Source organism: Ambystoma mexicanum, chromosome 5q (genome assembly GCF_040938575.1).
Source record: "Ambystoma mexicanum isolate Mex_15411 chromosome 5q, UKY_AmexF1_1, whole genome shotgun sequence".
Lineage (NCBI taxonomy): Eukaryota > Metazoa > Chordata > Amphibia > Caudata > Ambystomatidae > Ambystoma > Ambystoma mexicanum.
The window spans coordinates 1313346410-1313369861 of NC_090933.1; the positions used below are offsets into that span (position 1 = coordinate 1313346410).

Consider the following 23452-nt stretch of genomic DNA (forward strand, 5'->3'; position numbering starts at 1 on the left):
TGTCATCCGCATATAAGGAGATTAGATGTGTGGATCCTTTCATCTTGATGCCCCTATCTGAGTGCCTATGTCTAACCGCGATTGCCATTGGCTCTATGGTTACCGCGAATAGTATAGGCGAGAATGGGCATCCCTGCCTAGTGCCTCTTCCCAGTAGGAACAGTTCTGAGATGGTTCGATTAGTTAGCACTCTAGCGCTGGGTTCTGTGTATAACAATTTCATGTATCTATTAAAGTTGGGAACTATTCCAAAAGCTAACAGATAGACCCATGATACCGAGTCAAATATAGCCACTGCGTTTCTTTCCGGGTCTTTTTGTGCCATTATGCCAAAAAGTCTTCGCAGATTTAGGGCCATGGATCTCGTGGGGATAAACCCATTTTGGTCAGGGTGGACCAGAGTACGGACTGCTGGCAAAAGCCGATTGGCCAGCACTTTTGCAAATATCTTAGCATCAGTGTTAATGAGTGAGAGGGGTCTGTAGGATGACACACCTTGGGGCGGCCGACGGGGTTTAGGGTGTTCAGTTATTACCGCTTCCCTCATCGTCAGGGGCAGTATACTGGTCTCAAAGGCTTCCTCCCATACCTGTATTAGTATTGGCACCAGTTCCTCGCGGAACTCCTTATAGAATTCAGCGCTTATCCCGTCTGACCATGGAGCTTTGCCCGAAGATAGCATTTTAATTGCTTCAGTGATTTCCTCAGAGGTTACAGGTTGCTCCATTGCCAGCCGGACCTCATCCGAAAGTTTCGGCAGGGAGAGCGCCGCAAGATATGATTTAATTTCACTATCTGTTTTAGTGTCTTTGTTCGCATAGAGGTTCTTGTAGAATTTAGCAAATTCCCCGTTGATCCCATCTTCCCTCAGCTGTATCTCCCCTTGTGATGTTTGTATGCTGGTGATTAGATTTGCAGGGTAATTCATAGAATTTCGCAGAAAAGTGTCGCAAGCGGCTGGCGCAGAGTGTCCGCGTGCGATTGTCTGCGCCAGGTTCGTGCGCTAAACCAGCCGTGGCGCAGAGTATCGCAGCGAACCTGCAGCAGCGCCAGTAACGCCCCCAAGCAAGGAAAAGCCATCAAAATCGCTAAATCATCGCAAAGGGCAGCGCTAACCCTGGACCAGTCCACAGGGCTGCCAAACAAGGAACGCAAAGCGGGTAACGTGCATATCAGGGGTACGCGTGAAGTTATACACGCGATTAGCCAGGGTACGTGTATTACAGGGGTACGCGTGAAGTTTTACACGCGATTAGCCAGGGCACGTGTATCACAGGGGTACGCAGGAATTATCACACGCGATTTGGCTGGGTACGTGTATTACAGGGGTGCGCAGGAATTATCACACGCGATTTGGCTGGGTAGGTGTATTACAGGGGTACACGGGAAGTTCTACACGCGATTCGGATGGGTACGTGTATTACTGAGGTGCGCGGGAATTCTCACATGCGATTTGGCCAGGTACGTGTATTACAGGGGTGCGCGGGAATTATCAGATGCGATTTGGCTTGGTACGTGTATTACAGGGGTGCGTGGGAAGTTGTACACGCGATTGGCCAGGGTACGTGTATTACAGGGGTACGTGGGAATTATCACACGCGATTTGGCCAGGTACGTGTATTACAGGGGTGTGCGGGAATTATCACACGCAATTAGGCTGGGTGGGTCCTCACAGGTGTTCCCTGTACACCCTCCACGGCCCCTGCAGGCAGCCCACAAAACAGGGGACTACCCTGCACACCTGCTCATGTCCCCCTGCACCCCCACCCCCCAGCAGTGCAGGGGCAGCCTCCACCAGGCCCCCACCCATGTCTCCCACCACCCCCACCCCCCAGCAGTGCAGGGGCACCCTCCACCAGGCCCCCACTCATGTCCCCTATCACCCCCACCACCCCGCGACCAGGGGCACCCTCCACCAGGCCCCCATCCATGTCTCCCACCACCCCCACCCCCCAGCAGTGCAGGGGCACCCTCCACCAGGCCCCCACTCACGTCTCCCACCACCCCCACCCCCCAGCAGTGCAGGGGCAGCCTCCACCAGGCCCCCACTCATGTCTCCCACCACCCCCACCCCCCTGCCACCATGGGCAGCCCCCACCAGGCCCCCACTCATGTCTCCCACCACCCCCACCCCCCAGCAGTGCAGGGGCAGCCTCCACCAGGCCCCCACTCATGTCTGCCACCACCCCCACCCCCCAGCAGTGCAGGGGCAGCCTCCACCAGGCCCCCACTCATGTCTCCCACCACCCCCACCCCCCAGCAGTGCAGGGGCACCCTCCACCAGGCCCCCACTCATGTCCCCTATCACCCCCACCCCCCCGCCACCAGGGTCACCCTCCACCAGGCCCCCACTCATGTCTCCCACCACCCCCACACCCATGCAGTGCAGGGGCACCCTCCACCAGGCCCCCACTCATGTCTCCCACCACCCCCACACCCCCAGCAGTGCAGGGGCAGCCTCCACCAGGCACCCACCCATGTCTCCCACCACCCCCACCCCCCAGCAGTGCAGGGGCACCCTCCACCAGGCCCCCACTCATGTCCCCTATCACCCCCACCCCCCAGCAGTGCAGGGGCAGCCTCCACCAGGCCCCCACCCATGTCTCCCACCACCCCCACCCCCCAGCAGTGCAGGGGCACCCTCCACCAGGCCCCCACTCATGTCCCCTATCACCCCCACCCCCCAGCAGTGCAGGGGCAGCCTCCACCAGGCCCCCACTCATGTCTCCCACCACCCCCACCCCTCTGCCACCATGGGCAGCCCCCACCAGGCCCCCACTCATGTCTCCCACCACCCCCACCCCCCAGCAATGCAGGGGCACCCTCCACCAGGCACCCACCCATGTCTCCCACCACCCCCACCCCTCTGCCACCATGGGCAGCCCCCACCAGGCCCCCACTCATGCCTCCCACCACCCCCACCCCCCAGCAGTGCAGGGGCACCCTCCACCAGGCACCCACCCATGTCTCCCACCACCCCCACCCCCAGCAGTGCAGGGGCACCCTCCACCAGGCTCCCACTCATGTCCCCTATCACCCCCACCCCCCAGCAGTGCAGGGGCAGCCTCCACCAGGCCCCCACTCATGTCCCCTATCACCCCCACCCCCCCGCCACCAGGGGCACCCTCCACCAGGCCCCCATCCATGTCTCCCACCACCACCACCCCCCAGCAGTGCAGGGGCAGCCTCCACCAGGCCCCCAGCCATGTCCCCTATCACCCCCACCCCCCCGCCACCAGGGGCACCCTCCACCAGGCCCCCATCCATGTCTCCCACCACCCCACCCCCCAGCAGTGCAGGGGCACCCTCCACCAGGCCCCCACTCATGTCTCCCACCACCCCCACCCCCCAGCCACCAGGGTCACCCTCCCCCAGGCCCCCACTCATGTCTCCCACCACCCCCACCCCCCAGCAGTGCAGGGGCACCCTCCACCAGGCTCCCACTCATGTCCCCTATCACCCCCACCCCCCAGCAGTGCAGGGGCAGCTTCCACCAGGCACCCACCCATGTCTCCCACCACCCCCACCCCCCAGCAGTGCAGGGGCACCCTCCACCAGGCCCCCACTCATGTCCCCTATCACCCCCACCCCCCAGCAGTGCAGGGGCAGCCTCCACCAGGCCCCCACTCATGTCCCCTATCACCCCCACCCCCCCGCCACCAGGGGCACCCTCCACCAGGCCCCCACTCATGTCTCCCACCACCCCCACCCCCCTGCCACCATGTGCAGCCCCCACCAGGTCCTCACAATCCCCAATCATGTGCGTAATGGTCAGCCTCCACAGCCAAAAAGCCCTACCAAGTAACCCATTCACCCACATGGAAATGAAAACACATGTTACACCCCCAATGTTCATGAAGCAAATGAACCCATGTCCGTCACACACATATTTTCCAATTGAATGGGAAAACACACAACATGACATGCATGAAAGCAATGAGATGAAACCACACAGTGAAGAATGGAAAAAAAAAATGTATTGGACAAAAATACGAATGCTAAAGAAACAAAACTAACTACAATGTAAATGTGAAAAAATAAGCTGCATGTCCGCATAAAAACACAAAAGAAGAAAATCAAATCCAAAAAATTTTGTCCAAAGTGAAATGTAAAAACTCTCCATGCAACAAAGAACTATGTACAAAAATAACAAGGGTCCATCATCACAACTGAACTAAGGAAACCTCCCAAAAAACCTACCTAAATATCAACTATATACAAAAAGTGGAGCAGTGTCCGTCGACTCCAAATCATAAGAAAAAACAAAGGAAACCTAAAACTAAAGAACTATATACAAAGGCGGCGGGCAAGTCCAGCGGCTCACTCTGTGGTGTTCCGGGCCAGGGCATCATCGAACTCCTGTTCGATGTCTCGGAGGCGGTCCAGTTCCATGGCCCCGAGGGTCCGCAGGGACGACGCCGTGTCCTCCTCCAACCCCCTGCGGATTGCCTCGAGGCACTCGGCCCGCCTCAGGGCCCTCCGCATGGAGTTCTCCGCCCTGACCATTGTGAGCCGCGCCTCTTCCGCCCGCCGCCGCTCCGCACCTATGGCGTGGCCCAACCGCTGCCACACGGAAGACACTCTCTGTCCTGGGTCCTCCTGCCCTCCGGCCGATGCCTGCCCCTCCAATGTAGAAGGCCCCGAGCCTTCATGGCTCCCACCATGTTGCTGCTGCTGCTCTGCCTCTGCCCATGCACTGCCTCCTGCTGCCTGCACATCCTCCGCCGGCTGGGGTGCAGTTGTTGATGTGGCCACCCCTGCTGGACGTCCGACTCCAGACTGTGGCAGGTATGCCGCCTCAACCAGCCTGGCCGCACTGTCAGAGGCAGCTCCACAGGGCACCCAGGTGACTGATGGGTGGGAAGATGGCACAGAGGACGACTGGCGCGTAGGGGGTCCAGTTGAGGAGGGGGTCGGAACAAGCCCCATCAGACGGAGGAATCCGGTCTGGGTGACCTGTCCCAGCAGGCTGACGTGGTCAACGAGCCATTCGAGATGACGTGCAGTCTCTCCATGAAAAGACTGCAGGTCACCTCGCATGGCCCGTTGACGCAACGCCACACCAGCCAGGACAGGCTCAACCCGGACCTGGATAGCCACGTCCGCAGGCAGAGGAAGGCCAGTTGACGTCAGCTCATCCCCTGCCTGGAAACGGGTCTGGACGTAGGCATCCCTGCTGGTGCAAGATGATGCAGGGACAGGATCGGGGACAGGATTGCACACAGGCACCTCCGCGGCGGCCTGTGCTGCCTCCTGTCCCTGGTCCTGGACTGCACCACTAGCACCAGTGGGATCCCCACCTCCAGACCCCGTCTCTGGTGCTTGCACGGCCTCCTCCTCCACCAGACCCCCCACCAACCTGGATGACTCCATGCCATCTTCCCCTGTTGGGCCCTGTGGGGTCCCAGCTGCCCCTTCTGCTGCCGAGGAGTCCTACTCCAACCTCCGCCTCTTGGACCTCCCCCCGGCAGCTGCGGCCTGGGACGCGGCACCGGACTCCTCACTCCCCGACGAGATGACAACACGGGAGGGGAGCCGGGCCTTGCGTCTCCGGCTGGCGGTCGGATCCCCGCCGCTGTGCTCCACAGCACCTTCTCCGCCCTCTTCATCAGTTGACGCTGCAGACAGGGAGAAACAAAACACAGGCATCAGGGCACTGTACAATGGACACATACACACATGACAGTTGCACATGAGTGGCATTGGCAAACCTCAGACATGTCATCACAATCCCCAACACACATGTCATTGCAACTCGCACACATGAGCCATACCACAGCCATATCGCAACTGCCACCACCATCCATACACATACAACAGCATGAGCAGCCAAAGGTGACCCAGACATCACATGCAACACAGGAAGTGCACCACACATGTACACACACCACCACACTTGCATGCATGTGTACACCTCTGCCAAGTGTCGCACTGTTCAGACGGGCATCCATGTCACATCTGCCAATCAGGCTTACACATACGGCAGTCACATGCATCCATGTTGCATCACTGTTGCACCCTTGTCAAATACACACACATGCACATGTACACAGTGCTCATACATGCAGCCCAAAACAACATACATGCGTGATATCACGGACATGTCTACTTACATACACATACATACAAACATGTCTGCACGCACAACTGCATTTGCCATGCAAGCCTACACACACAAGCACCATCCATGTCTCACACATTACAGCCCTCGCATGTGTCAGCCCCACGGCCATGTACACGCCCACCCATACTCGACCCCATACAAACAGATGTGCAACCTGCACAATACCGAATAATCACCACACGCACTGCTCACAATCAGGATGCATGTACACTCACCGCTCGACTCCAGACGGGTCTGCTTCTCCAGGACCTGGACGTGGAGCGCTGGGGATATGCGTTCCAGGACCCCCATCTGTTCTTCCGACAAGTGGCCCCGGCGCCCCTTGGCATCCGCTGCCTTCAAGAGGCGCCGGGCCTTGTTCAGGGTCCTGGACCTGAAGTCCTCCCAGCGCTTCCTGACATGTTGTAAGTCCCGGACTGCCACCCCCTCCGCGTTGATGGCAGTCACAATGTCAGTCCAGATCCGAGTCCGTCCTTCCTTGTCGGCGCGGGATCTTCCGAAGAGGGCATCATACTGCCCCAGGACTTGCTCCACCAGGACACCAACTTCGGTGGCACTGAAGCTGGTGCCCCTCTGCCTCTCTGGCCGGGGGTTGTCAGTGGTCCCAGATGGTGTTTGCCCCGACATGACAACCCCAGAGGCAGGAGTGGGTGGGCAACTGGGTCCTGGGGCTGGGCTGTGGAGCGATGGAATCCCAGTCGGGAGTCTTCGGTTCCAGCAGGGGTGGTCACAGCAACAGCACCCCTGGCTGATGTGCAGGCAGCAAATGGCAGTGCACGTGGGCAGCAGGCAGTCAGGCAGCAGCAGATGGTAGGTGGGACCGTGCTCGGGGCTCTGGGGGGCAGTAGTTCGGCCTTCTGGGCAGGAGCGTGGTCTTCCGTGTGCTTACGCGTGGCCAGCTTGGTACGGAGTGATTTGGCACGTGAAAATCCTGCACGTCAGCGTGAAAATCGAGGAAAGGCCATTAGCGCGTAAGCGCGTCAGCACGCATACGCGATTCTATTGGACCAAAGGCCCTCAGCGCGTAAGCGCGTCTGTGACGTGACCCGCACGGGTGTTTCCCACACAGCATGTGATGACAGAGCACACGTGGAAAGACTGCACGTCAGAGTCTCATCGCGTGTGATTGGTGGAAATGGCCCTACACGCAGAAGTGACAAAGCGTGTAATTGGTGGAAATGTCCCTACACGCAGAAGTGACAAAGCGTGTAATTGGCGGAAATGGCCCTAGCGCGTACACGCCGCGTAAGTGACGTTGGACGTGTGGCCCTGTATAAAAGGTATGTGTAGAACACGTTTTCCTTGTACGTGCTTTTCGTGGAGAGCGAGTGGGTGAATTCTGTACTTCTTGTCGTTTCACACGCGATTTACTTCACGGCGTTTCAAGTTCGTATTCCCTGTTGCCTCTGACAGCTTTTTCTCTTTTACTGGTTTACCTGGGCCTGTTCCCTCAAACAGTGTTCCCTTCTACTGTTGTCCTGTCTCCTCAGACAGCGTACAAATCTTCTTTTGGCGGGGGTGTTGCCAACCAAACGTGCACCTTTTACACGCTCGTTTACCAGGCAGACGGTGAGTCACGCACGTATCTAACATCTGTGCTTGCCCCGTGTGTAGCCTACCCCTTCAGAGGTCATTCTAGGCTGCGTGTGACACGCATACGTTCATTCTTGTGTTACTGGGTGCCACAGCGTAGTGCAGGTTTCACTTTCTGCACACGTGGTCTAGGAGGGGTTGCATGCACGTCATCTCCCTTTTTTGGGGCTCCTGTGCGTAGCGTGACCCGTCATCTTTCCCCAGGGGTTACAATCAGCCTTGCAAGAGCACTAGGGTGCAATTACCATCTGGTACCCAACCCCTTTGACCCCATATTGCCCAGGACAATAGTTTCCAGCCACTCCCATACGCACATTTACATCAGTGCCATGGCTGGGAGGCGAGGATTCCGTAAGGGTGGCAAAGGTGGAAGAGCCACAAGTGGTGGCCGTGGTGGATCCGGTAGGGGACGTGGTCGTTACTTGCAGGGTGAGCCTGTCCTCCCATGTGTGGAGGACCAGTCAAGGGCACCCATAATCCCCCCCCCTCCCGTTGAGGCTGATGTGGCTGACACCATCCATGCTCAGCCCTTGTTGGATCAGCCCATTGTGGCACCAGATCTGGCTGACTCCATGGCTGACTTCCAGGTCAGCAGGCCTATGACACGTGCGCTGGTTCACGTTGATGTCACCATGCCACGTGCATCTGGGCCAGCAAGGTCATCTGCTGCACCAAGGAGGCAGGGCGGAGAGGCTGCAGGGGCAGCTGCGGCTCCATCCACCCCAGCCCTCACACACCCAGCCAGGACAGTGTCGGTCCTAGTCCATGCTGCTGACATTCCCCCTGACACCATCACACTAGAGCCAATGCCTGCACCAACTCCCATGCTGAGTGTGCAATCCCACACTCCTGATACAGAGTCCACCAGGGCTCCTGCCCCTAGTGTCCAGAGCGGCGCAGGACACTCAGGATCACCACCACCTTCCAAGCGGAAGAGGAAGAGTGCTCGTCCGGCACAGGCTGATGCCCCAGACATGGCTACACAGTCCGGCCCATCCAGGAAGCCCAGCTTCACGGATGACGAACTGAATGCACTTGTCGAGTATGTGTCCGGACATGACAACGAGATGGTCATTGTAGCAGGATCCAAGACCACACCTGCACAACGCCAGGCACACTGGCAGACCGTTGCGGACATCGTAAGTGCCCTTGAAATCGTGAGGCGCACAGCCAATGATTGCTATAAGCGCTGGAATGACCTAAAGCGCAGGGCAAAGAGTAAGCTGGCCTCAAGTCATGACGCAACTCTAGTGACTGGAGGTGGGTCTCCAGTAGTAGACATGGAACTCACTCCACATGGGTGCAGTCCATGGCACCTAGCACTTTGGGGAATCGTGCCACACCGTAAAAATCCAGGGCGGCAGCATGCCTTTCTGCAGGTGTTCTGGGCAGGTATATGTGCCTGCGGACTGATGGGCGTGCAGTCATGATGTTCAAGACCTGGTGTAGGCAGCGTGACTGGGTGGCCTGTGACACCCCACCCACTATGGCACTTGTCCGCTGAAATGATCCAGTGGCTAAGAAGTGCAGTACATTGAGGACCTTCTCCAGGGGGCTGAGTGCTTGGGAGCACAGGGTGGGTGATGTGAGGTCATCCTCCCACTCACTCACCAGGTCCAGTATAATGTGTGGTGGAAACCTGTACCTCCCATACACCTGGTCATCAGGCATTCCGAAAAGGCTGGTTCTGGGTGTGAATATTCTGGCCCTGACTATCCTCCTCCTCCTCCTTTGGTAGCCCACTGCCACTGCTGCTAGGAACGGTATGTTCATCCTGGCGTCTGAGCTTGTTATTGTTAAAGTGCGCAAATTTATGCTTTGAGCGTGTTCTAGACGAGAGTGTGACCCGCGCACCCCTGGAATCCAGTTCCCAGTCCAATAGCGTGTGGAAATTCACACGCACCACGGGATACAGCGTGTGACCCGCGCACCCCTGGAATCCAGTTCCCCGTCCAATAGCGTGTGGAAATTCACACGCACCACGGGATACAGCGTGTGACCCGCGCACCCCTGGAATCCAGTTCCCAGTCCAATAGCGTGTGGAAATTCACACGCACCACGGGATACAGGTTCGCTGACGTACTTGCGTGTGTAAGTGCCCGCGCACCCATTAAATACACGTACATAGGCCAATCGCGTGTACGCGCACTTTTGTCCTATTACACGCGATGACACTCTGACGTGCAGTATTTCCACGTGTGCCCCGTCATCACGTGCTGAGTGGGGAACACCCGTGCGGGTCACGTCACAGACGCGCTTACGCGCTGAGGGACTCTGGTCCAATAGAATCGCGTATGCGTGCTGACGCGCTTACACGCTAAGGGCCTTTCCTCGGATTTCACGGTGACGTGCAGGATTTTCACGTGCCAAATCACTCCGTATCAAGCTGGCCACGCGAAAACACACGGAAGACCACGCTCCTGCCCAGAAGGCCGAGTTACTGCCCCCCAGTGCCCCGAGCAGCCTCCCACGTGCCATCTGCTGCTGCCTGCCTGCTGCCACTGTGCCCTGCCATTTGGTGCCTGCACATCAGCCATCTGCAGGGGTCCAGTTGCTGTGTCCAGCCCTGCTGGAACTGAAGACACCCGACTGGGATTACATCGCTCCACAGCCCAGCCCCAGGACCCAGTTGCCCACCCACACCTGCCTCTGGGGTTGCCATGTCGGGCACTTCCACATCTGGCACCAGTGGCAACCCCAGGCCAGAGGGGCAGAGGGGCACCAGCTTCACTGACACCGAAGTTGGTGTCCTGGTGGAGCATGTCCTGGGGCAGTATGATGCCCTCTTTGGATCGTCCCGCGCCAGCAAGGAAGGACGGCAGAGGATCTGGGCCGACTGTGTGGTTGCCATCAACGCGGAGGGGGTGGCAACCCGCGACCTCCTGAAGATCAAGAAGCGCTGGGAGGACTTGAGGTCCAGGACCCTTGTGAAGGCCCGGCGCCTCGTGGAGGGGGGCCGGGGCCGCATGAGTACCATCCAGATGAGGGTCCTGGAACGCGTACGCCCAGCGCTCCACGCCCAGATCCTTGAGAGGGAGGCCCGTCTGGAGTTGAGCGGTAAGTGTCCATGCATTACTGTGTGAGACAGGGCATGTTGCGGTGTGCTGGTTCTATGATACTTGCCTGTATGTGTGCCATAGGCCATGTATGCATGTATGTGTGCAGGGACATCATGGTAATGCATGTGCGACCAGTGATGTGTGATGCACATGGTTGTTGCATGTGTTGAAATGCCGCATGGGGAGCCCTATTCAGATTTTGAACATGAGAGCATGCCAGTCTCTGTACCTGGACATGGGTGGGGGTGAGGGATGGGTGCTGATGCCAGGTACATATATGGTAGCCATGTCTGTGTGCCTGACCTGCGTGTCTGTGACTTGTGCATGCCATGGATGCATGACACATGTGTGTGACAATGCAGAGATTCAGTAAAGCAGCCAAATTACCCTTGTATCCGCTGTGTTTGGTGTGTTTGGGGCCAGATGGATGTGACTGAGGTGAAGTGTGTGCATGTGATGGGCATGAGCCATGATGCATGTGAGTTACATATCATTGAATGTTTCAAGAGTCCATTGGACATGCATGGAAATGTCCATGGCATGCACCATGCCTGTTACTGTGTGTGTTTTGCCTGGACTGACCCATGTGTTGTGGAGGGACATGATGGAAGTGTACTTTGACAGTGGTGCTCATCTGCTATTGCTTCCTGTCTAGGGGACCATTGTACAGTGCCCTGATGCTTGTGTTCTTTGTCTCCCTCTACGCAGCGGCTAGTGAAGAAGAGGGCGGAGACGGCGCTGTGGAGCAAGGCGGCGGGGATGCCCCCACGGCTGCAGCGGAAGGGGTGGGTGAGCCCCCACAGGGGCCTGCTACGGAGGGAGACGGTGAGGAGCCATCCAGGTTGGTGGTTTGCACAGAGGAGGAGGAGGCCGCCACTGGGGCACACATGGGGCCTGGTGGGGGCATCCCTGCTGGTGCAAGTGGTGCAGTCCAGGGCCAGGGGCAGGAGGCAGCACAGGTCACCGTGGAGGGGCCTGTGCATGTCGCTGTCCCTGACCCTGTGAGTGCACCACCATGCACCAGCAGGGATGCCCCGTCCCAGGCCTGTCCGCAGGTAGAGGGGATGTCCATGTCACCTGACTCCCCTCCACCTGCGGACGTGGGAACCCCTGGCCGTGCGGAGAAGGTCCTGATTGGGGTCGCGATGCGCACGGCTGTGATTCGTGATGCCGTGCGTGCTTCCCGGGAGGAGCACGCACGTCATCACGAAGTGCACCGTGCCGACGTGGCCCAATTGGGATCGGCCATGTTCGGGGGTTTCCTGCATGTGTTGGCCAATGTGGCGGCCCTCTCCTCCTCTGTGCAGGCTATCCACCAGTCGTTCTCCTTGCCGTCTTCCAGCCCAGATGCCACCAGGGCCCCCTGTGGACCTGCCCCGACCAATGCAGCCAGCTCGGTGGGGATCCCATCCCTGCCACAGTCGGGAGTCAGAGATCCAGCAGGGGTGGACACCAGAGCAACTGGACCCCAGCAGATGGAGGATGTGACGGCATCATCGGGCAGGGCACGTGCACGACGGCGTCGGTGGTTTCCATCAGCCTGGATGCCGTCGTGCTGGCACAGGCAGTTGCGTCGGAGGCAGCAGCAGGCTCAACGTGGGAGGCATCATGGCTCGGGGCCATCAACATCAGGGGTGCAGGCATCGGCCTGAGGGCAGGAGAACCATTTATTTTATTATCGCCATTGTTGTATGTTTGATTTTTTTACTTATTTTTCATCTTTAATACATGTTCTTTTTAACTTTCACTTGTGGTATTTTCTCATTGGTTTCATACATGTCATGATATGGGTTTTGACATTGACTTGCACCCATTGTGTATGTGTGTGTCACGGACATGTGTTCATTTACAGACTTGCCATTGGGGTTGTATCATGTAATTGCATTCACTATGTGGGTGGATGCAATCCTTGCCTGGGTGTTTGTGCTGGGTATGCTGCCCATTACTGCCATGATTGAGTATCGTCAGGACCTGGGGGCAGGGGGACATGTGTGGGTGCCTGGTGGAGGCTGCCCCTGCACTGCTGGGGTGTGGGGGTGGTGGGAGACATGAGTGGGGGCCTGGTGGAGGGTGCCCCTGCACTGCTGGGGTGTGGGGGTGGTGGGAGACATGAGTGGGGGCCTGGTGGAGGGTGCCCCTGCACTGCTGGGGTGTGGGGGTGGTGGGAGACATGAGTGGGGGCCTGGTGGAGGGTGCCCCTGCACTGCTGGGGTGTGGGGGTGGTGGGAGACATGAGTGGGGGCCTGGTGGAGGGTGCCCCTGGTCGCTGGGGGGTGGGGGTGGTGGGTGACATGAGTGGGGCCTGGTGGAGGCTGCCCCTGCACTGCTGGGGTGTGGGGGTGGTGGGAGACATGAGTGGGGGCCTGGTGGAGGGTGCCCCTGGTCGCTGGGGGGTGGGGGTGGTGGGTGACATGAGTGGGGGCCTGGTGGAGGCTGCCCCTGCACTGCTGGGGTGTGGGGGTTGTGGGAGACATGAGTGGGGGCCTGGTGGAGGGTGCCCCTGGTCGCTGGGGGGTGGGGGTGGTGGGTGACATGAGTGGGGGCCTGGTGGAGGCTGCCCCTGCACTGCTGGGGTGTGGGGGTGGTGGGAGACATGAGTGGGGGCCTGGTGGAGGGTGCCCCTGGTGGCTGGGGTGTGGGGGTGGTGGGAGACATGGGTGGGGGCCTGGTGGAGGGTGCCCCTGCACTGCTGGGGTGTGGGGGTGGTGGTATACATGAGTGGGGGCCTGGTGGAGGGTGCCCCTGCACTGCTGGGGTGTGGGGGTGGTGGGAGACATGAGTGGGGGCCTGGTGGAGGGTGCCCCTGCACTGCTGGGGTGTGGGGGGGTGGGAGACATGAGTGGGGGCCTGGTGGAGGGTGCCCCTGGTGGCTGGGGTGTGGGGGTGGTGGGAGACATGAGTGGGGGCCTGGTGGAGGGTGCCCCTGGTGGCTGGGGGGTGGGGGTGGTGGGTGACATGAGTGGGGGCCTGGTGGAGGCTGCCCCTGCACTGCTGGGGTGTGGGGGTGGTGGGAGACATGAGTGGGGGCCTGGTGGAGGGTGACCCTGCACTGCTGGGGTGTGGGGGTGGTGGGAGACATGAGTGGGGGCCTGGTGGAGGGTGCCCTTGCACTGCTGGGGTGTGGGGGTGGTGGGAGACATGAGTGGGGGCCTGGTGGAGCGTGACCCTGCACTGCTGGGGTGTGGGGGTGGTGGGAGACATGAGTGGGGGCCTGGTGGAGGGTGCACCTGGTGGCTGGGGTGTGGGGGTGGTGGGAGACATGAGTGGGTGCCTGGTGGAGGGTGCCCCTGGTGGCTGGGGGGTGGGGGTGGTGGGTGACATGAGTGGGGGCCTGGTGGAGGCTGCCCCTGCACTGCTGGGGTGTGGGGGTGGTGGGAGACATGAGTGGGGGCCTGGTGGAGGGTGACCCTGCACTGCTGGTGTGTGGGGGTGGTGGGAGACATGAGTGGGGGCCTGGTGGAGGGTGCCCCTGCACTGCTGGGGTGTGTGGGTGGTGGGAGACATGAGTGGGGGCCTGGTGGAGGGTGCCCCTGCACTGCTGGGGTGTGGGGGTGGTGGGAGACATGAGTGGGGGCCTGGTGGAGGGTGCCCCTGCACTGCTGGGGTGTGGGGGTGGTGGGAGACATGAGTGGGGGCCTGGTGGAGGGTGACCCTGGTGGCTGGGGGGTGGGGGTGGTGGGTGACATGAGTGGGGGCCTGGTGGAGGGTGCCCCTGCACTGCTGGGGTGTGGGGGTGGTGGGAGACATGAGTGGGGGCCTGGTGGAGGGTGCCCCTGGTCGCTGGGGGGTGGGGGTGGTGGGTGACATGAGTGGGGGCCTGGTGGAGGCTGCCCCTGCACTGCTGGGGTGTGGGGGTTGTGGGAGACATGAGTGGGGGCCTGGTGGAGGGTGCCCCTGGTCGCTGGGGGGTGGGGGTGGTGGGTGACATGAGTGGGGGCCTGGTGGAGGCTGCCCCTGCACTGCTGGGGTGTGGGGGTGGTGGGAGACATGAGTGGGGGCCTGGTGGAGGGTGCCCCTGGTGGCTGGGGTGTGGGGGTGGTGGGAGACATGGGTGGGGGCCTGGTGGAGGGTGCCCCTGCACTGCTGGGGTGTGGGGGTGGTGGTATACATGAGTGGGGGCCTGGTGGAGGGTGCCCCTGCACTGCTGGGGTGTGGGGGTGGTGGGAGACATGAGTGGGGGCCTGGTGGAGGGTGCCCCTGCACTGCTGGGGTGTGGGGGTGGTGGGAGACATGAGTGGGGGCCTGGTGGAAGGTGCCCCTGCACTGCTGGGGTGTGGGGGTGGTGGGAGACATGAGTGGGGGCCTGGTGGAGGGTGCCCCTGGTGGCTGGGGTGTGGGGGTGGTGGGAGACATGAGTGGGGGCCTGGTGGAGGGTGCCCCTGGTGGCTGGGGGGTGGGGGTGGTGGGTGACATGAGTGGGGGCCTGGTGGAGGCTGCCCCTGCACTGCTGGGGTGTGGGGGTGGTGGGAGACATGAGTGGGGGCCTGGTGGAGGGTGACCCTGCACTGCTGGGGTGTGGGGGTGGTGGGAGACATGAGTGGGGGCCTGGTGGAGGGTGCCCTTGCACTGCTGGGGTGTGGGGGTGGTGGGAGACATGAGTGGGGGCCTGGTGGAGCGTGACCCTGCACTGCTGGGGTGTGGGGGTGGTGGGAGACATGAGTGGGGGCCTGGTGGAGGGTGCACCTGGTGGCTGGGGTGTGGGGGTGGTGGGAGACATGAGTGGGTGCCTGGTGGAGGGTGCCCCTGGTGGCTGGGGGGTGGGGGTGGTGGGTGACATGAGTGGGGGCCTGGTGGAGGCTGCCCCTGCACTGCTGGGGTGTGTGGGTGGTGGGAGACATGAGTGGGGGCCTGGTGGAGGGTGCCCCTGCACTGCTGGGGTGTGGGGGTGGTGGGAGACATGAGTGGGGGCCTGGTGGAGGGTGCCCCTGCACTGCTGGGGTGTGGGGGTGGTGGGAGACATGAGTGGGGGCCTGGTGGAGGGTGACCCTGGTGGCTGGGGGGTGGGGGTGGTGGGTGACATGAGTGGGGGCCTGGTGGAGGGTGCCCCTGTTGGCTTTTCGTGTGGGGGTGGTGGTAGACATGAGTGGGGCCTGGTGGAGGGTGCCCCTGCACTGCTGGGGTGTGGGGGTGGTGGGAGACATGAGTGGGGGCCTGGTGGAGGGTGACCCTGGTGGCTGGGGGGTGGGGGTGTTGGGTGACATGAGTGGGGGCCTGGTGGAGGGTGCCCCTGGTGGCTGGGGGGTGGGGGTGATAGGGGACATGGGTGGGGGCCTGGTGGAGGGTGACCCTGGTGGCTGGGGGGTGGGGGTGGTGGGAGACATGAGTTGGACATGGGTGGGGGCCTGCTGGCAGGTGCCCCACAGTGCTGGGGGTTGGGGGTGGTGGGGGACATGAGTTGGACATGGGTGGGGGCCTGCTGGCAGGTGCCCCACAGTGCTGGGGGGTGGGGGTGCAAGGGGACATGAGTTGGTGTTCATTAGTTCAAGGAGACATGTGCCTTTGCTGGGGGGCATGCCCATGTTGGGTGGGCTGCCTGCGGGACATGACCAGGGATGCAGGGTAGTCCCCTGTGGTGTGGGCTGCCTGCAGGGGCAGTGGAGGGTGTACAGGGTACACCTGGGAGGACCCACACTGTCAAATCACATGTGGGACTCCCCGGCACCCCTGAAATACACGTACCGTGCAGAAATCGCGTGTAAAACTTCCCGCGCACCCCTGAAATACACGCGCCCAGGCTATTCGCGTGTAAAACTTCCCGTGCACCCCTGAAATACACGGGCCCAGGCTATTCGCGTGTGGAACTTCCCGCGCACCCCTGAAATACACGCGCCCAGGCTATTCGCGTGTGGAACTTCCCGCGCACCCCTGAAATACACGCGCCCAGGCTATTCGCGTGTGGAACTTCCCGCGCACCCCTGAAATACACGCGCCCAGGCTATTCGCGTGTGGAACTTCCCGCGCACCCCTGAAGTACACGCGCCCAGGCTATTCGCGTGTGGAACTCCCCGCGCACCCCTGAAGTACACGCGCCCAGGCTATTCGCGTGTGGAACTCCCCGCGCACCCCTCAAATTCACGCGCCCAGGCTATTCGCGTGTGGAACTTCCCGCGCACCCCTGAAATACACGCGCCCAGGCTATTCGCGTGTGGAACTTCCCGCGCACCCCTGAAATACACGCGCCCAGGCTATTCGCGTGTGGAACTTCCTCCCGCGCACCCCTGTAATACACGTAGCTCGCTCCCCCAGGCCCGATCGCGTGTGAAACTTCACGCGAACCCCTGAAATACACGTAGCACGCTCCCCCAGGACCGATCGCGTGAGGAACTTCACGCGAACCCCTGTAATACACGTAGCCCGCTCCCCCAGGCCCGATCGCGTGAGCAACTTCACGCGAACCCCTGTAATACACGTAGCCCGCTCCCCCAGGCCCGATCGCGTGAGGAACTTCACACGAACCCCTGAAATACACGTAGCCCGCTCCCCCAGGCCCGATCGCGTGAGGAACTTCACGCGAACCCCTGTAATACACGTAGCCCACTCCCCCAGGCCCGATCGTGTGTGAAACTTCACGCGAACCCCTGAAATACACGTAGCACGCTCCCCCAGGCCCGATCGCGTGAGGAACTTCACGCGAACCCCTGTAATACACGTAGCCCGCTCCCCCAGGCCCGATCGCGTGAGGAACTTCACGCGAACCCCTGTAATACACGTAGCCCGCTCCCCCAGGCCCGATCGCATGAGGAACTTCACGCGAACCCCTGAAATACACGTAGCCCGCTCCCCCAGGCCCGATCGCGTGAATAACTTCACGCAAACCCCTGTGATGCACGTACCCTGCAAATCGCGTGTGACACTTCCCGCACACCCCGGTATACATGCACACGTATTTTTTGTCAGCAGGTGTCCGTGTTTGTGGGTACCCCTTTGCACGTCATTTTTCCTGGAGGGCCACAGTATGGGACATTCATCATGGCAGTATATAGGTGCTATTTGTTGGCGCACCTTTTGGCGCACATTTCTTACAGCCGCAGAGACGCTACCGCCTCCTTTCTTGTGGCGGTCGTGTTTGTGCCTGTGCGCTGGTTTGAGCGTGCGCTTTTTTCCCCTATTCTATTCCATGAATACATGTTGTAGGCGAGCGTGTGGGCGTTCCGCGCACTTGTGCCCTGTACTTCCCCCGTGACGCCCACGTTTTGGCAAGTTGTTCCCCATTCCGAGTGTTACGCCCGTGTTCCGCCTACTTTTGTTGCGTGCGCCGCGCTATGTGCGAATTTCGCTGTGGCCTGTGCGATTTTCGCTGTGACCTGGCGCACGCTGTTAGATGGCCTGTGTGCCAACGTACGCCAACGTGCGCCGCGCACTTTTTTATCGCACATCCGCTGGTTTTCTCGCGCACGGCCTTCCATGAATCGACGTGCGCTGCTTTTCGTGCGATTTTCGCACTTGCACTGCGATTTTCGCTATTCCACTGCGATTCGCACGTTTTTGCCCACTTGCGCCGCGCTAATTATTCCATGAATCGGCCTCTTGGTTGTTTATCCTCTTTAAGTAGATTAGACAGAGTTTTCCCAGCTTTATTACCATCCCCGTATCTCCGAGCCCTACCATGTGCCGCCATGTAACGCACTTCTCTTGTGGCCAACTTACCAAACTCCTGAAGGTGTGTATGTATTTCCGCCAGTATTGCTCTGTCTTGTGTACGAGTGTAGGCCTCCTCTAGTTTCCGCAGTTTAAGTTCAGTTTCAGTTAGCTTAGCTCGCACACCTTTCAGGAGTCCTGTGGACTGTCAAGACTCCTCTGGCCCAGACCTTAAAGGATTCCCAAACTGTGGAATACCTATCCACTGTACCAACATTATTAGTAAAAAACTCAGCTATTTCAACGTGTAATGCTTCAACCACCCCGGGGTCACCCAGTATTCCTCTTGGCATCCTCCATCTTTTTGCTGGTTTGGGGGCAACGCGGAGCGCTACCTCCAACAACACTGGGAAATGATTGGATAATGTGCGGGGCAATATCTCACACATGTTCAGTGCAGAAGTTACAGTAGGGGAAATGAACCAATAATCGATACTTGACTCTAAGTCGTGAACAGAGGAGTAATACGTGTATCCTCTGCTATTTGGGTGTAATTCACGCCAGGCATCTATAAGTGATCGCTGTGGTAGAATATGGGCCAGGGTTAGGACTGTCTTATTCGGAGCCCTGATCACAGTTGTGGATCTGTCAAGCCTGGGGTCTAGGGCCACATTGAAATCCCCACCCCATATTATAGTCGTAACATTAATTGAGGAAATAAGTTGATACATATTCGTATAGAAGGAAGGGTCATCAATATTAGGCCCATATGTGTTAACCAGCAGCAGTTGCTGGCCAGCAATCTCACCCCATACCATAACAAATCTGCTGAGTTGATCAACCTTTTGGCCTTCTAGTTTGAACCCCAGGCTTGGATGAACAAGAGTGATGACACCTCTGGACTGGGATGAGTAGTTAGTATGAAACCTCACTTTGCCCCATTTGGGGAGTATGCATAAGTTGCTCGTACCCATCGTGTGTGTTGCTTGCAACATCAGAATCTGGGGCCCATGTCTAGTAATATAATTGCCTACTTTCTTGGCTTTTGCCTGGTTATTTAGCCCTCTGACATTCCAAGACAGCAGTTTTACCTTCAACCCGTCACCAATGCTTCATAGGGAAATGTTCCGTCACAGCCTCGCCTCTTAGGGTTATGATATTGGTACTGCATGGGCGGTATCAATATGTTTACAACCACAGATTTAACCATTAACAAACATACTGCCTCCTTCTCCCTCCTACCAGGATTTGTACATAAATATTCTGATGATATCTCATTCACAAAAGTTTTAGCATCTGTACCATGAGGAGAGCACCTGCACCTGAGTGACCACAAACTTATAAAACGATAAACATTTACTTCCATCAACTTTCCACCGGGATCTAACGTTGTCCCGTGGGCTTCACCTACCATTCCATTACTTGGTATTCCCATTTTAGTGAGGCAACAACCCTTGTCCTCATGTCCCTCCCAACCACCCTCATCATCCACCCCAACTTGATGATGTTCCCCAATGAACTCATGGAATATTCCAGGGGTAGTAATGTTGCTTCACATGCCTGCCAGCTCGGCCCCACCATCCTTTTCTACCTTGGTTTGTGGGGCCGTCCTTCGAAAACAGTGCAGCTCACTAGCTGCCATAAAGGAGTTAGTGTGTATTGTGTGCGCTCATCTGGTACTTGTTTTTAGTCCTCTGGTCGGGGTCTGTTGTTCTGTTCCGGCCTGCTCTCGGAGGGAGGCAGAGGTTTGTGGTTCTAAATATAGGTCATGGCCTCGGCCGGGGATTCAAAAAAGTGCGATCTTCCTGCGTGTTGAATACTCATTTTGGCTGGGAACATAAGGGCATATGTGATTTGGCGTGCCTTCAGTTGTTTCTTGACTGGCTCATAGGATCTTCTGCTTGCCTGGACCTCGGCCGAGAAGTCCGGGTATACTTGTATCCTGTTTTCCTCGTATGTGCAGTGTTCCATGTTCTCTCGCCAGCTGCAGGATTGTGTCTCTGTCCCTGTAATTTAGGAGTCGGGCAATAATCGTGCGTGGTGGTGCTCTAGGTTTGGGCAGTGGTGCCGGCGTGCGGTGCGCTCTCTCGACCAGGAAGTGTTCGGAGAAGGATTTGGGGCCAAAAAGGGATTTGAGCAGTGTTTCGACTTGTTTTTCCATTTGCCCCTTACCGAAAGATTCCGAAACACCCACTATTCGAACATTATTTCTTCTTGATCTCGATTCGAGATCCTCACATTTGCCCTGTAGTTTGGACATGTTTTCCTTTAGCTGGGTGGTGTTGCGGCTATGGTGTGCAATGGTGTCTTCACTTGTGCTTATTCTGCTTTCTGCCTCGGTGATCCGTGCACTCTCCTTATCCACTCTGGTTTTTATAGAGCCAATAGTGGCAACTATATCGTCCAGCTTGTTGTTAACTGCGAGGAATCCATTCTGAACTATAGTAGTAAGCCTTGTGTAGAGTTCATTCTTGGAATGTTGTTCTCGAGGTGGTCTTGCGCGCTCTCTTGATTGTATGCTGTGAGAGCTGCGTGACCAACCGAGACAGTTAAGAGTTTAAATGAGTCAGCGCTGTGTTGGGGCCCCGGGGAGCTCTGTAGGATTAAAGTATTCACTTTAACTTACCGTGTCATCGCATTTCTTCATATGGCGATGAGGAACGGAGCTCGCCACGGAGCCAGCGGGGTGTCCCAGTGAAGCAGAGCAGTGTGTCGGGACATCCACGGTGCTGACCCCAACGACCGAAGAGGGCCGCGTAGCTTGGCAGGAAGAGAGGTGTGGGGGCTGCAGGGGGACTGTCTCAGCAGCGGAGTTTCGGAGCCGCAGGGAGACGGTCTCCGCTGCGGCCGCATGTGGACTGTCTCAGCAGCAGTTGGAGTGAGGAGCTGCAGGGAGACGGTCTCTGCGGCGGAGGAGGAGTGTGGAGCAGGAGCTCTTCACTCTCCCCACCTCACTGAGTGAAGCCAGGTTGGTGCCGCCCGCCCCAGACCCCTGTGGACATAAAGGTGAGGAGGAGGAACGAAGGGGGAGAGGGGACTGGGGACAGGGAGTGAGCACAACCAGAGGGGGAGGAGGCACATTCAAATACAGTGTCATCTAGAGGATCCCAGAGGACAATTATTGAACAAAGTGAGCACAACCGTAAAGGAAGGCACATTCAAAAGAAGAAAGGAATTGATACAGTGCCACCTAGAGGATCCCAAAGAAATGTATTTAAAAAGGGTGAAGTGCCATCCAAAGGAGAGAACCTGTTTAAAGGTTATTATTAAGTAAGTGACTGTTGAACTTACGGTGAGCACTTTTGTAGGTTTTGACAGTGTGAAGGGAGGAGCCAAGAGGGCCAGAATAAGAGGAAGACTGGCAGGGATTAGAGGAGGACTGATAAGAATAAATAAGGTGTAATAAGTAAATACACCCGGTGTGCAACAGTGCATACAGAGCATATTGGTTGAATAAATTGGCTTATACAACACAAAGATGGCTGTGGCGAGTATGTCACCACCACCCCCGTTTCTGTCAGAACCAGGTACTCCGCCAATAAGATGGGACAAGTAGAAAAAGTTGTTTGATACTTACCTGATTGCCATAGGGGGTGATGAATTTGCATCGGCGAGAAAAGAAGCAATTTTACTCCATAACTTAGGAACTGAGGGCAGAAGTGTTTATGATGGATTGCCTGATCTTCTGCAGCAAGGCCAAGGGGAAGTCGATCAATATTCGATGGCGGAAAGAAAATTGGAGATCCATTTTGAAGCTAAGAAAAACATAACGTTTGAGAGGCATATGTTCTTCCAAAGGGTCCAAGATCCACAAGAACCAGTGGAGAACTTTATTGCGGCACTAAGGTCATTGAGCCATACATGTGAATTTGGGCTGCTCACAGACTCTCTTATAAGAGACCAGTTCCACTAGGGAACATGATGAAGTGTTGAAACAGGTGTTGAACAGGTTGGGTGAGGCAGGGTTAACGATAAAAAGGAGCAAATGTAAGATTGCGGTGAGCAGAGTGGAGTACCTGGGACATGAGATTGATGAGCAAGGAGTGAGACCTAAGAGGAATTTAGTGGAAGCATTGAAGGATGCACCGGTACCAAAGGATAAGGAACAAGTCAAATCATTTTTAGCATTGGCCGAATATTATCATAGATTCGTGAAGGATTTTGCCAAGGTGTCAACTCCTCTTAGAATGTTGCTCAAGAAGGGTGCGAGATTTGAATGGTCAACAGAATGTGACGTGGCTTTTGAGTGCATTAAGCAAGCGGTGAGTGCAGCACCATCCATAGGAAGATTTGATTCTAAGGATAGAAGTGTGTTGGTGGTTGATGCGAGTATGTTGGGGTTGGGTGCAACATTGGTGCAGTATGACAGGGACAATACAGAGAGAGTTATTGCATTTGCATCTAGGACGCTGAGAGGTGCACAATGCAAATATTCCGTCATCGAAAGGGAAACATTGGCCATGTTCTGGGCTGTGAATCATTTTAAGTATTTCTTGTGGGGGAGAAGATTCGTGGTCAGTTCAGACCACAAACCCATGGTGCAGCTCTTCGAAGGTGGGCTTTGGGTTCTCCAAGAATAAGCAGGTGGGGTTTAGGACTCCAAAATTTTAACTTTGATGTGAGCTACTTGCCTGGAAAGAGAAATGTGGTGACAGACTGCCTGTCCAGGCTGCCAATGGAAGGTAATAGGGTAGAAGAAAGAGAAGTAGAAGAGGAGTCAGTAGTGGCTGAAATACAGAGTGCAGTTAGTAGAGAAGAGTGGACACAAGAAGAAGATTCTGATGAGGTCAAACTTGTAAAGGGTTGGACAGTGAAAGGGTGGCCAGCTAAAAGAGACTTGGATAGCAAATTCAATACCTGGTGGGAGATAAGAGATGAATTGAATTTGTGTGAAGGCAGATTGAGGAGGGGTAGGTATATTGTTCCCCCTCAGCCTATTAGGTTGGTGTTGGTGAGATTGGCACATCAGGGACATCCGGGGGAAGCTGCCATGAAAAGGAAGTTGAGGCAGAATTATTGGTGGCCGGGAATTGATAAAAGTGCTGAAAGGTATGTCAAAGATTGCTGGAATTGTCAAACAAGTGACAAATGCAGAGTG

At 57.5% G+C, this 23452-nt stretch overlaps 2 protein-coding genes across 3 annotated transcripts in view; one reads left to right on the forward strand and one right to left on the reverse strand.

Annotated features, from left to right (window-relative positions):
• LOC138498467 (zinc finger protein 420-like) overlaps nucleotides 1-23452 on the reverse strand; it is a 378622-nt gene that overhangs the window by 181667 nt on the left and 173503 nt on the right. The gene's annotated exons all lie outside the window — the stretch shown is intronic.
• The window catches only part of LOC138498464 (zinc finger protein 271-like), a 70458-nt gene that overhangs the window by 22036 nt on the left and 24970 nt on the right, over nucleotides 1-23452 (forward strand). The gene's annotated exons all lie outside the window — the stretch shown is intronic.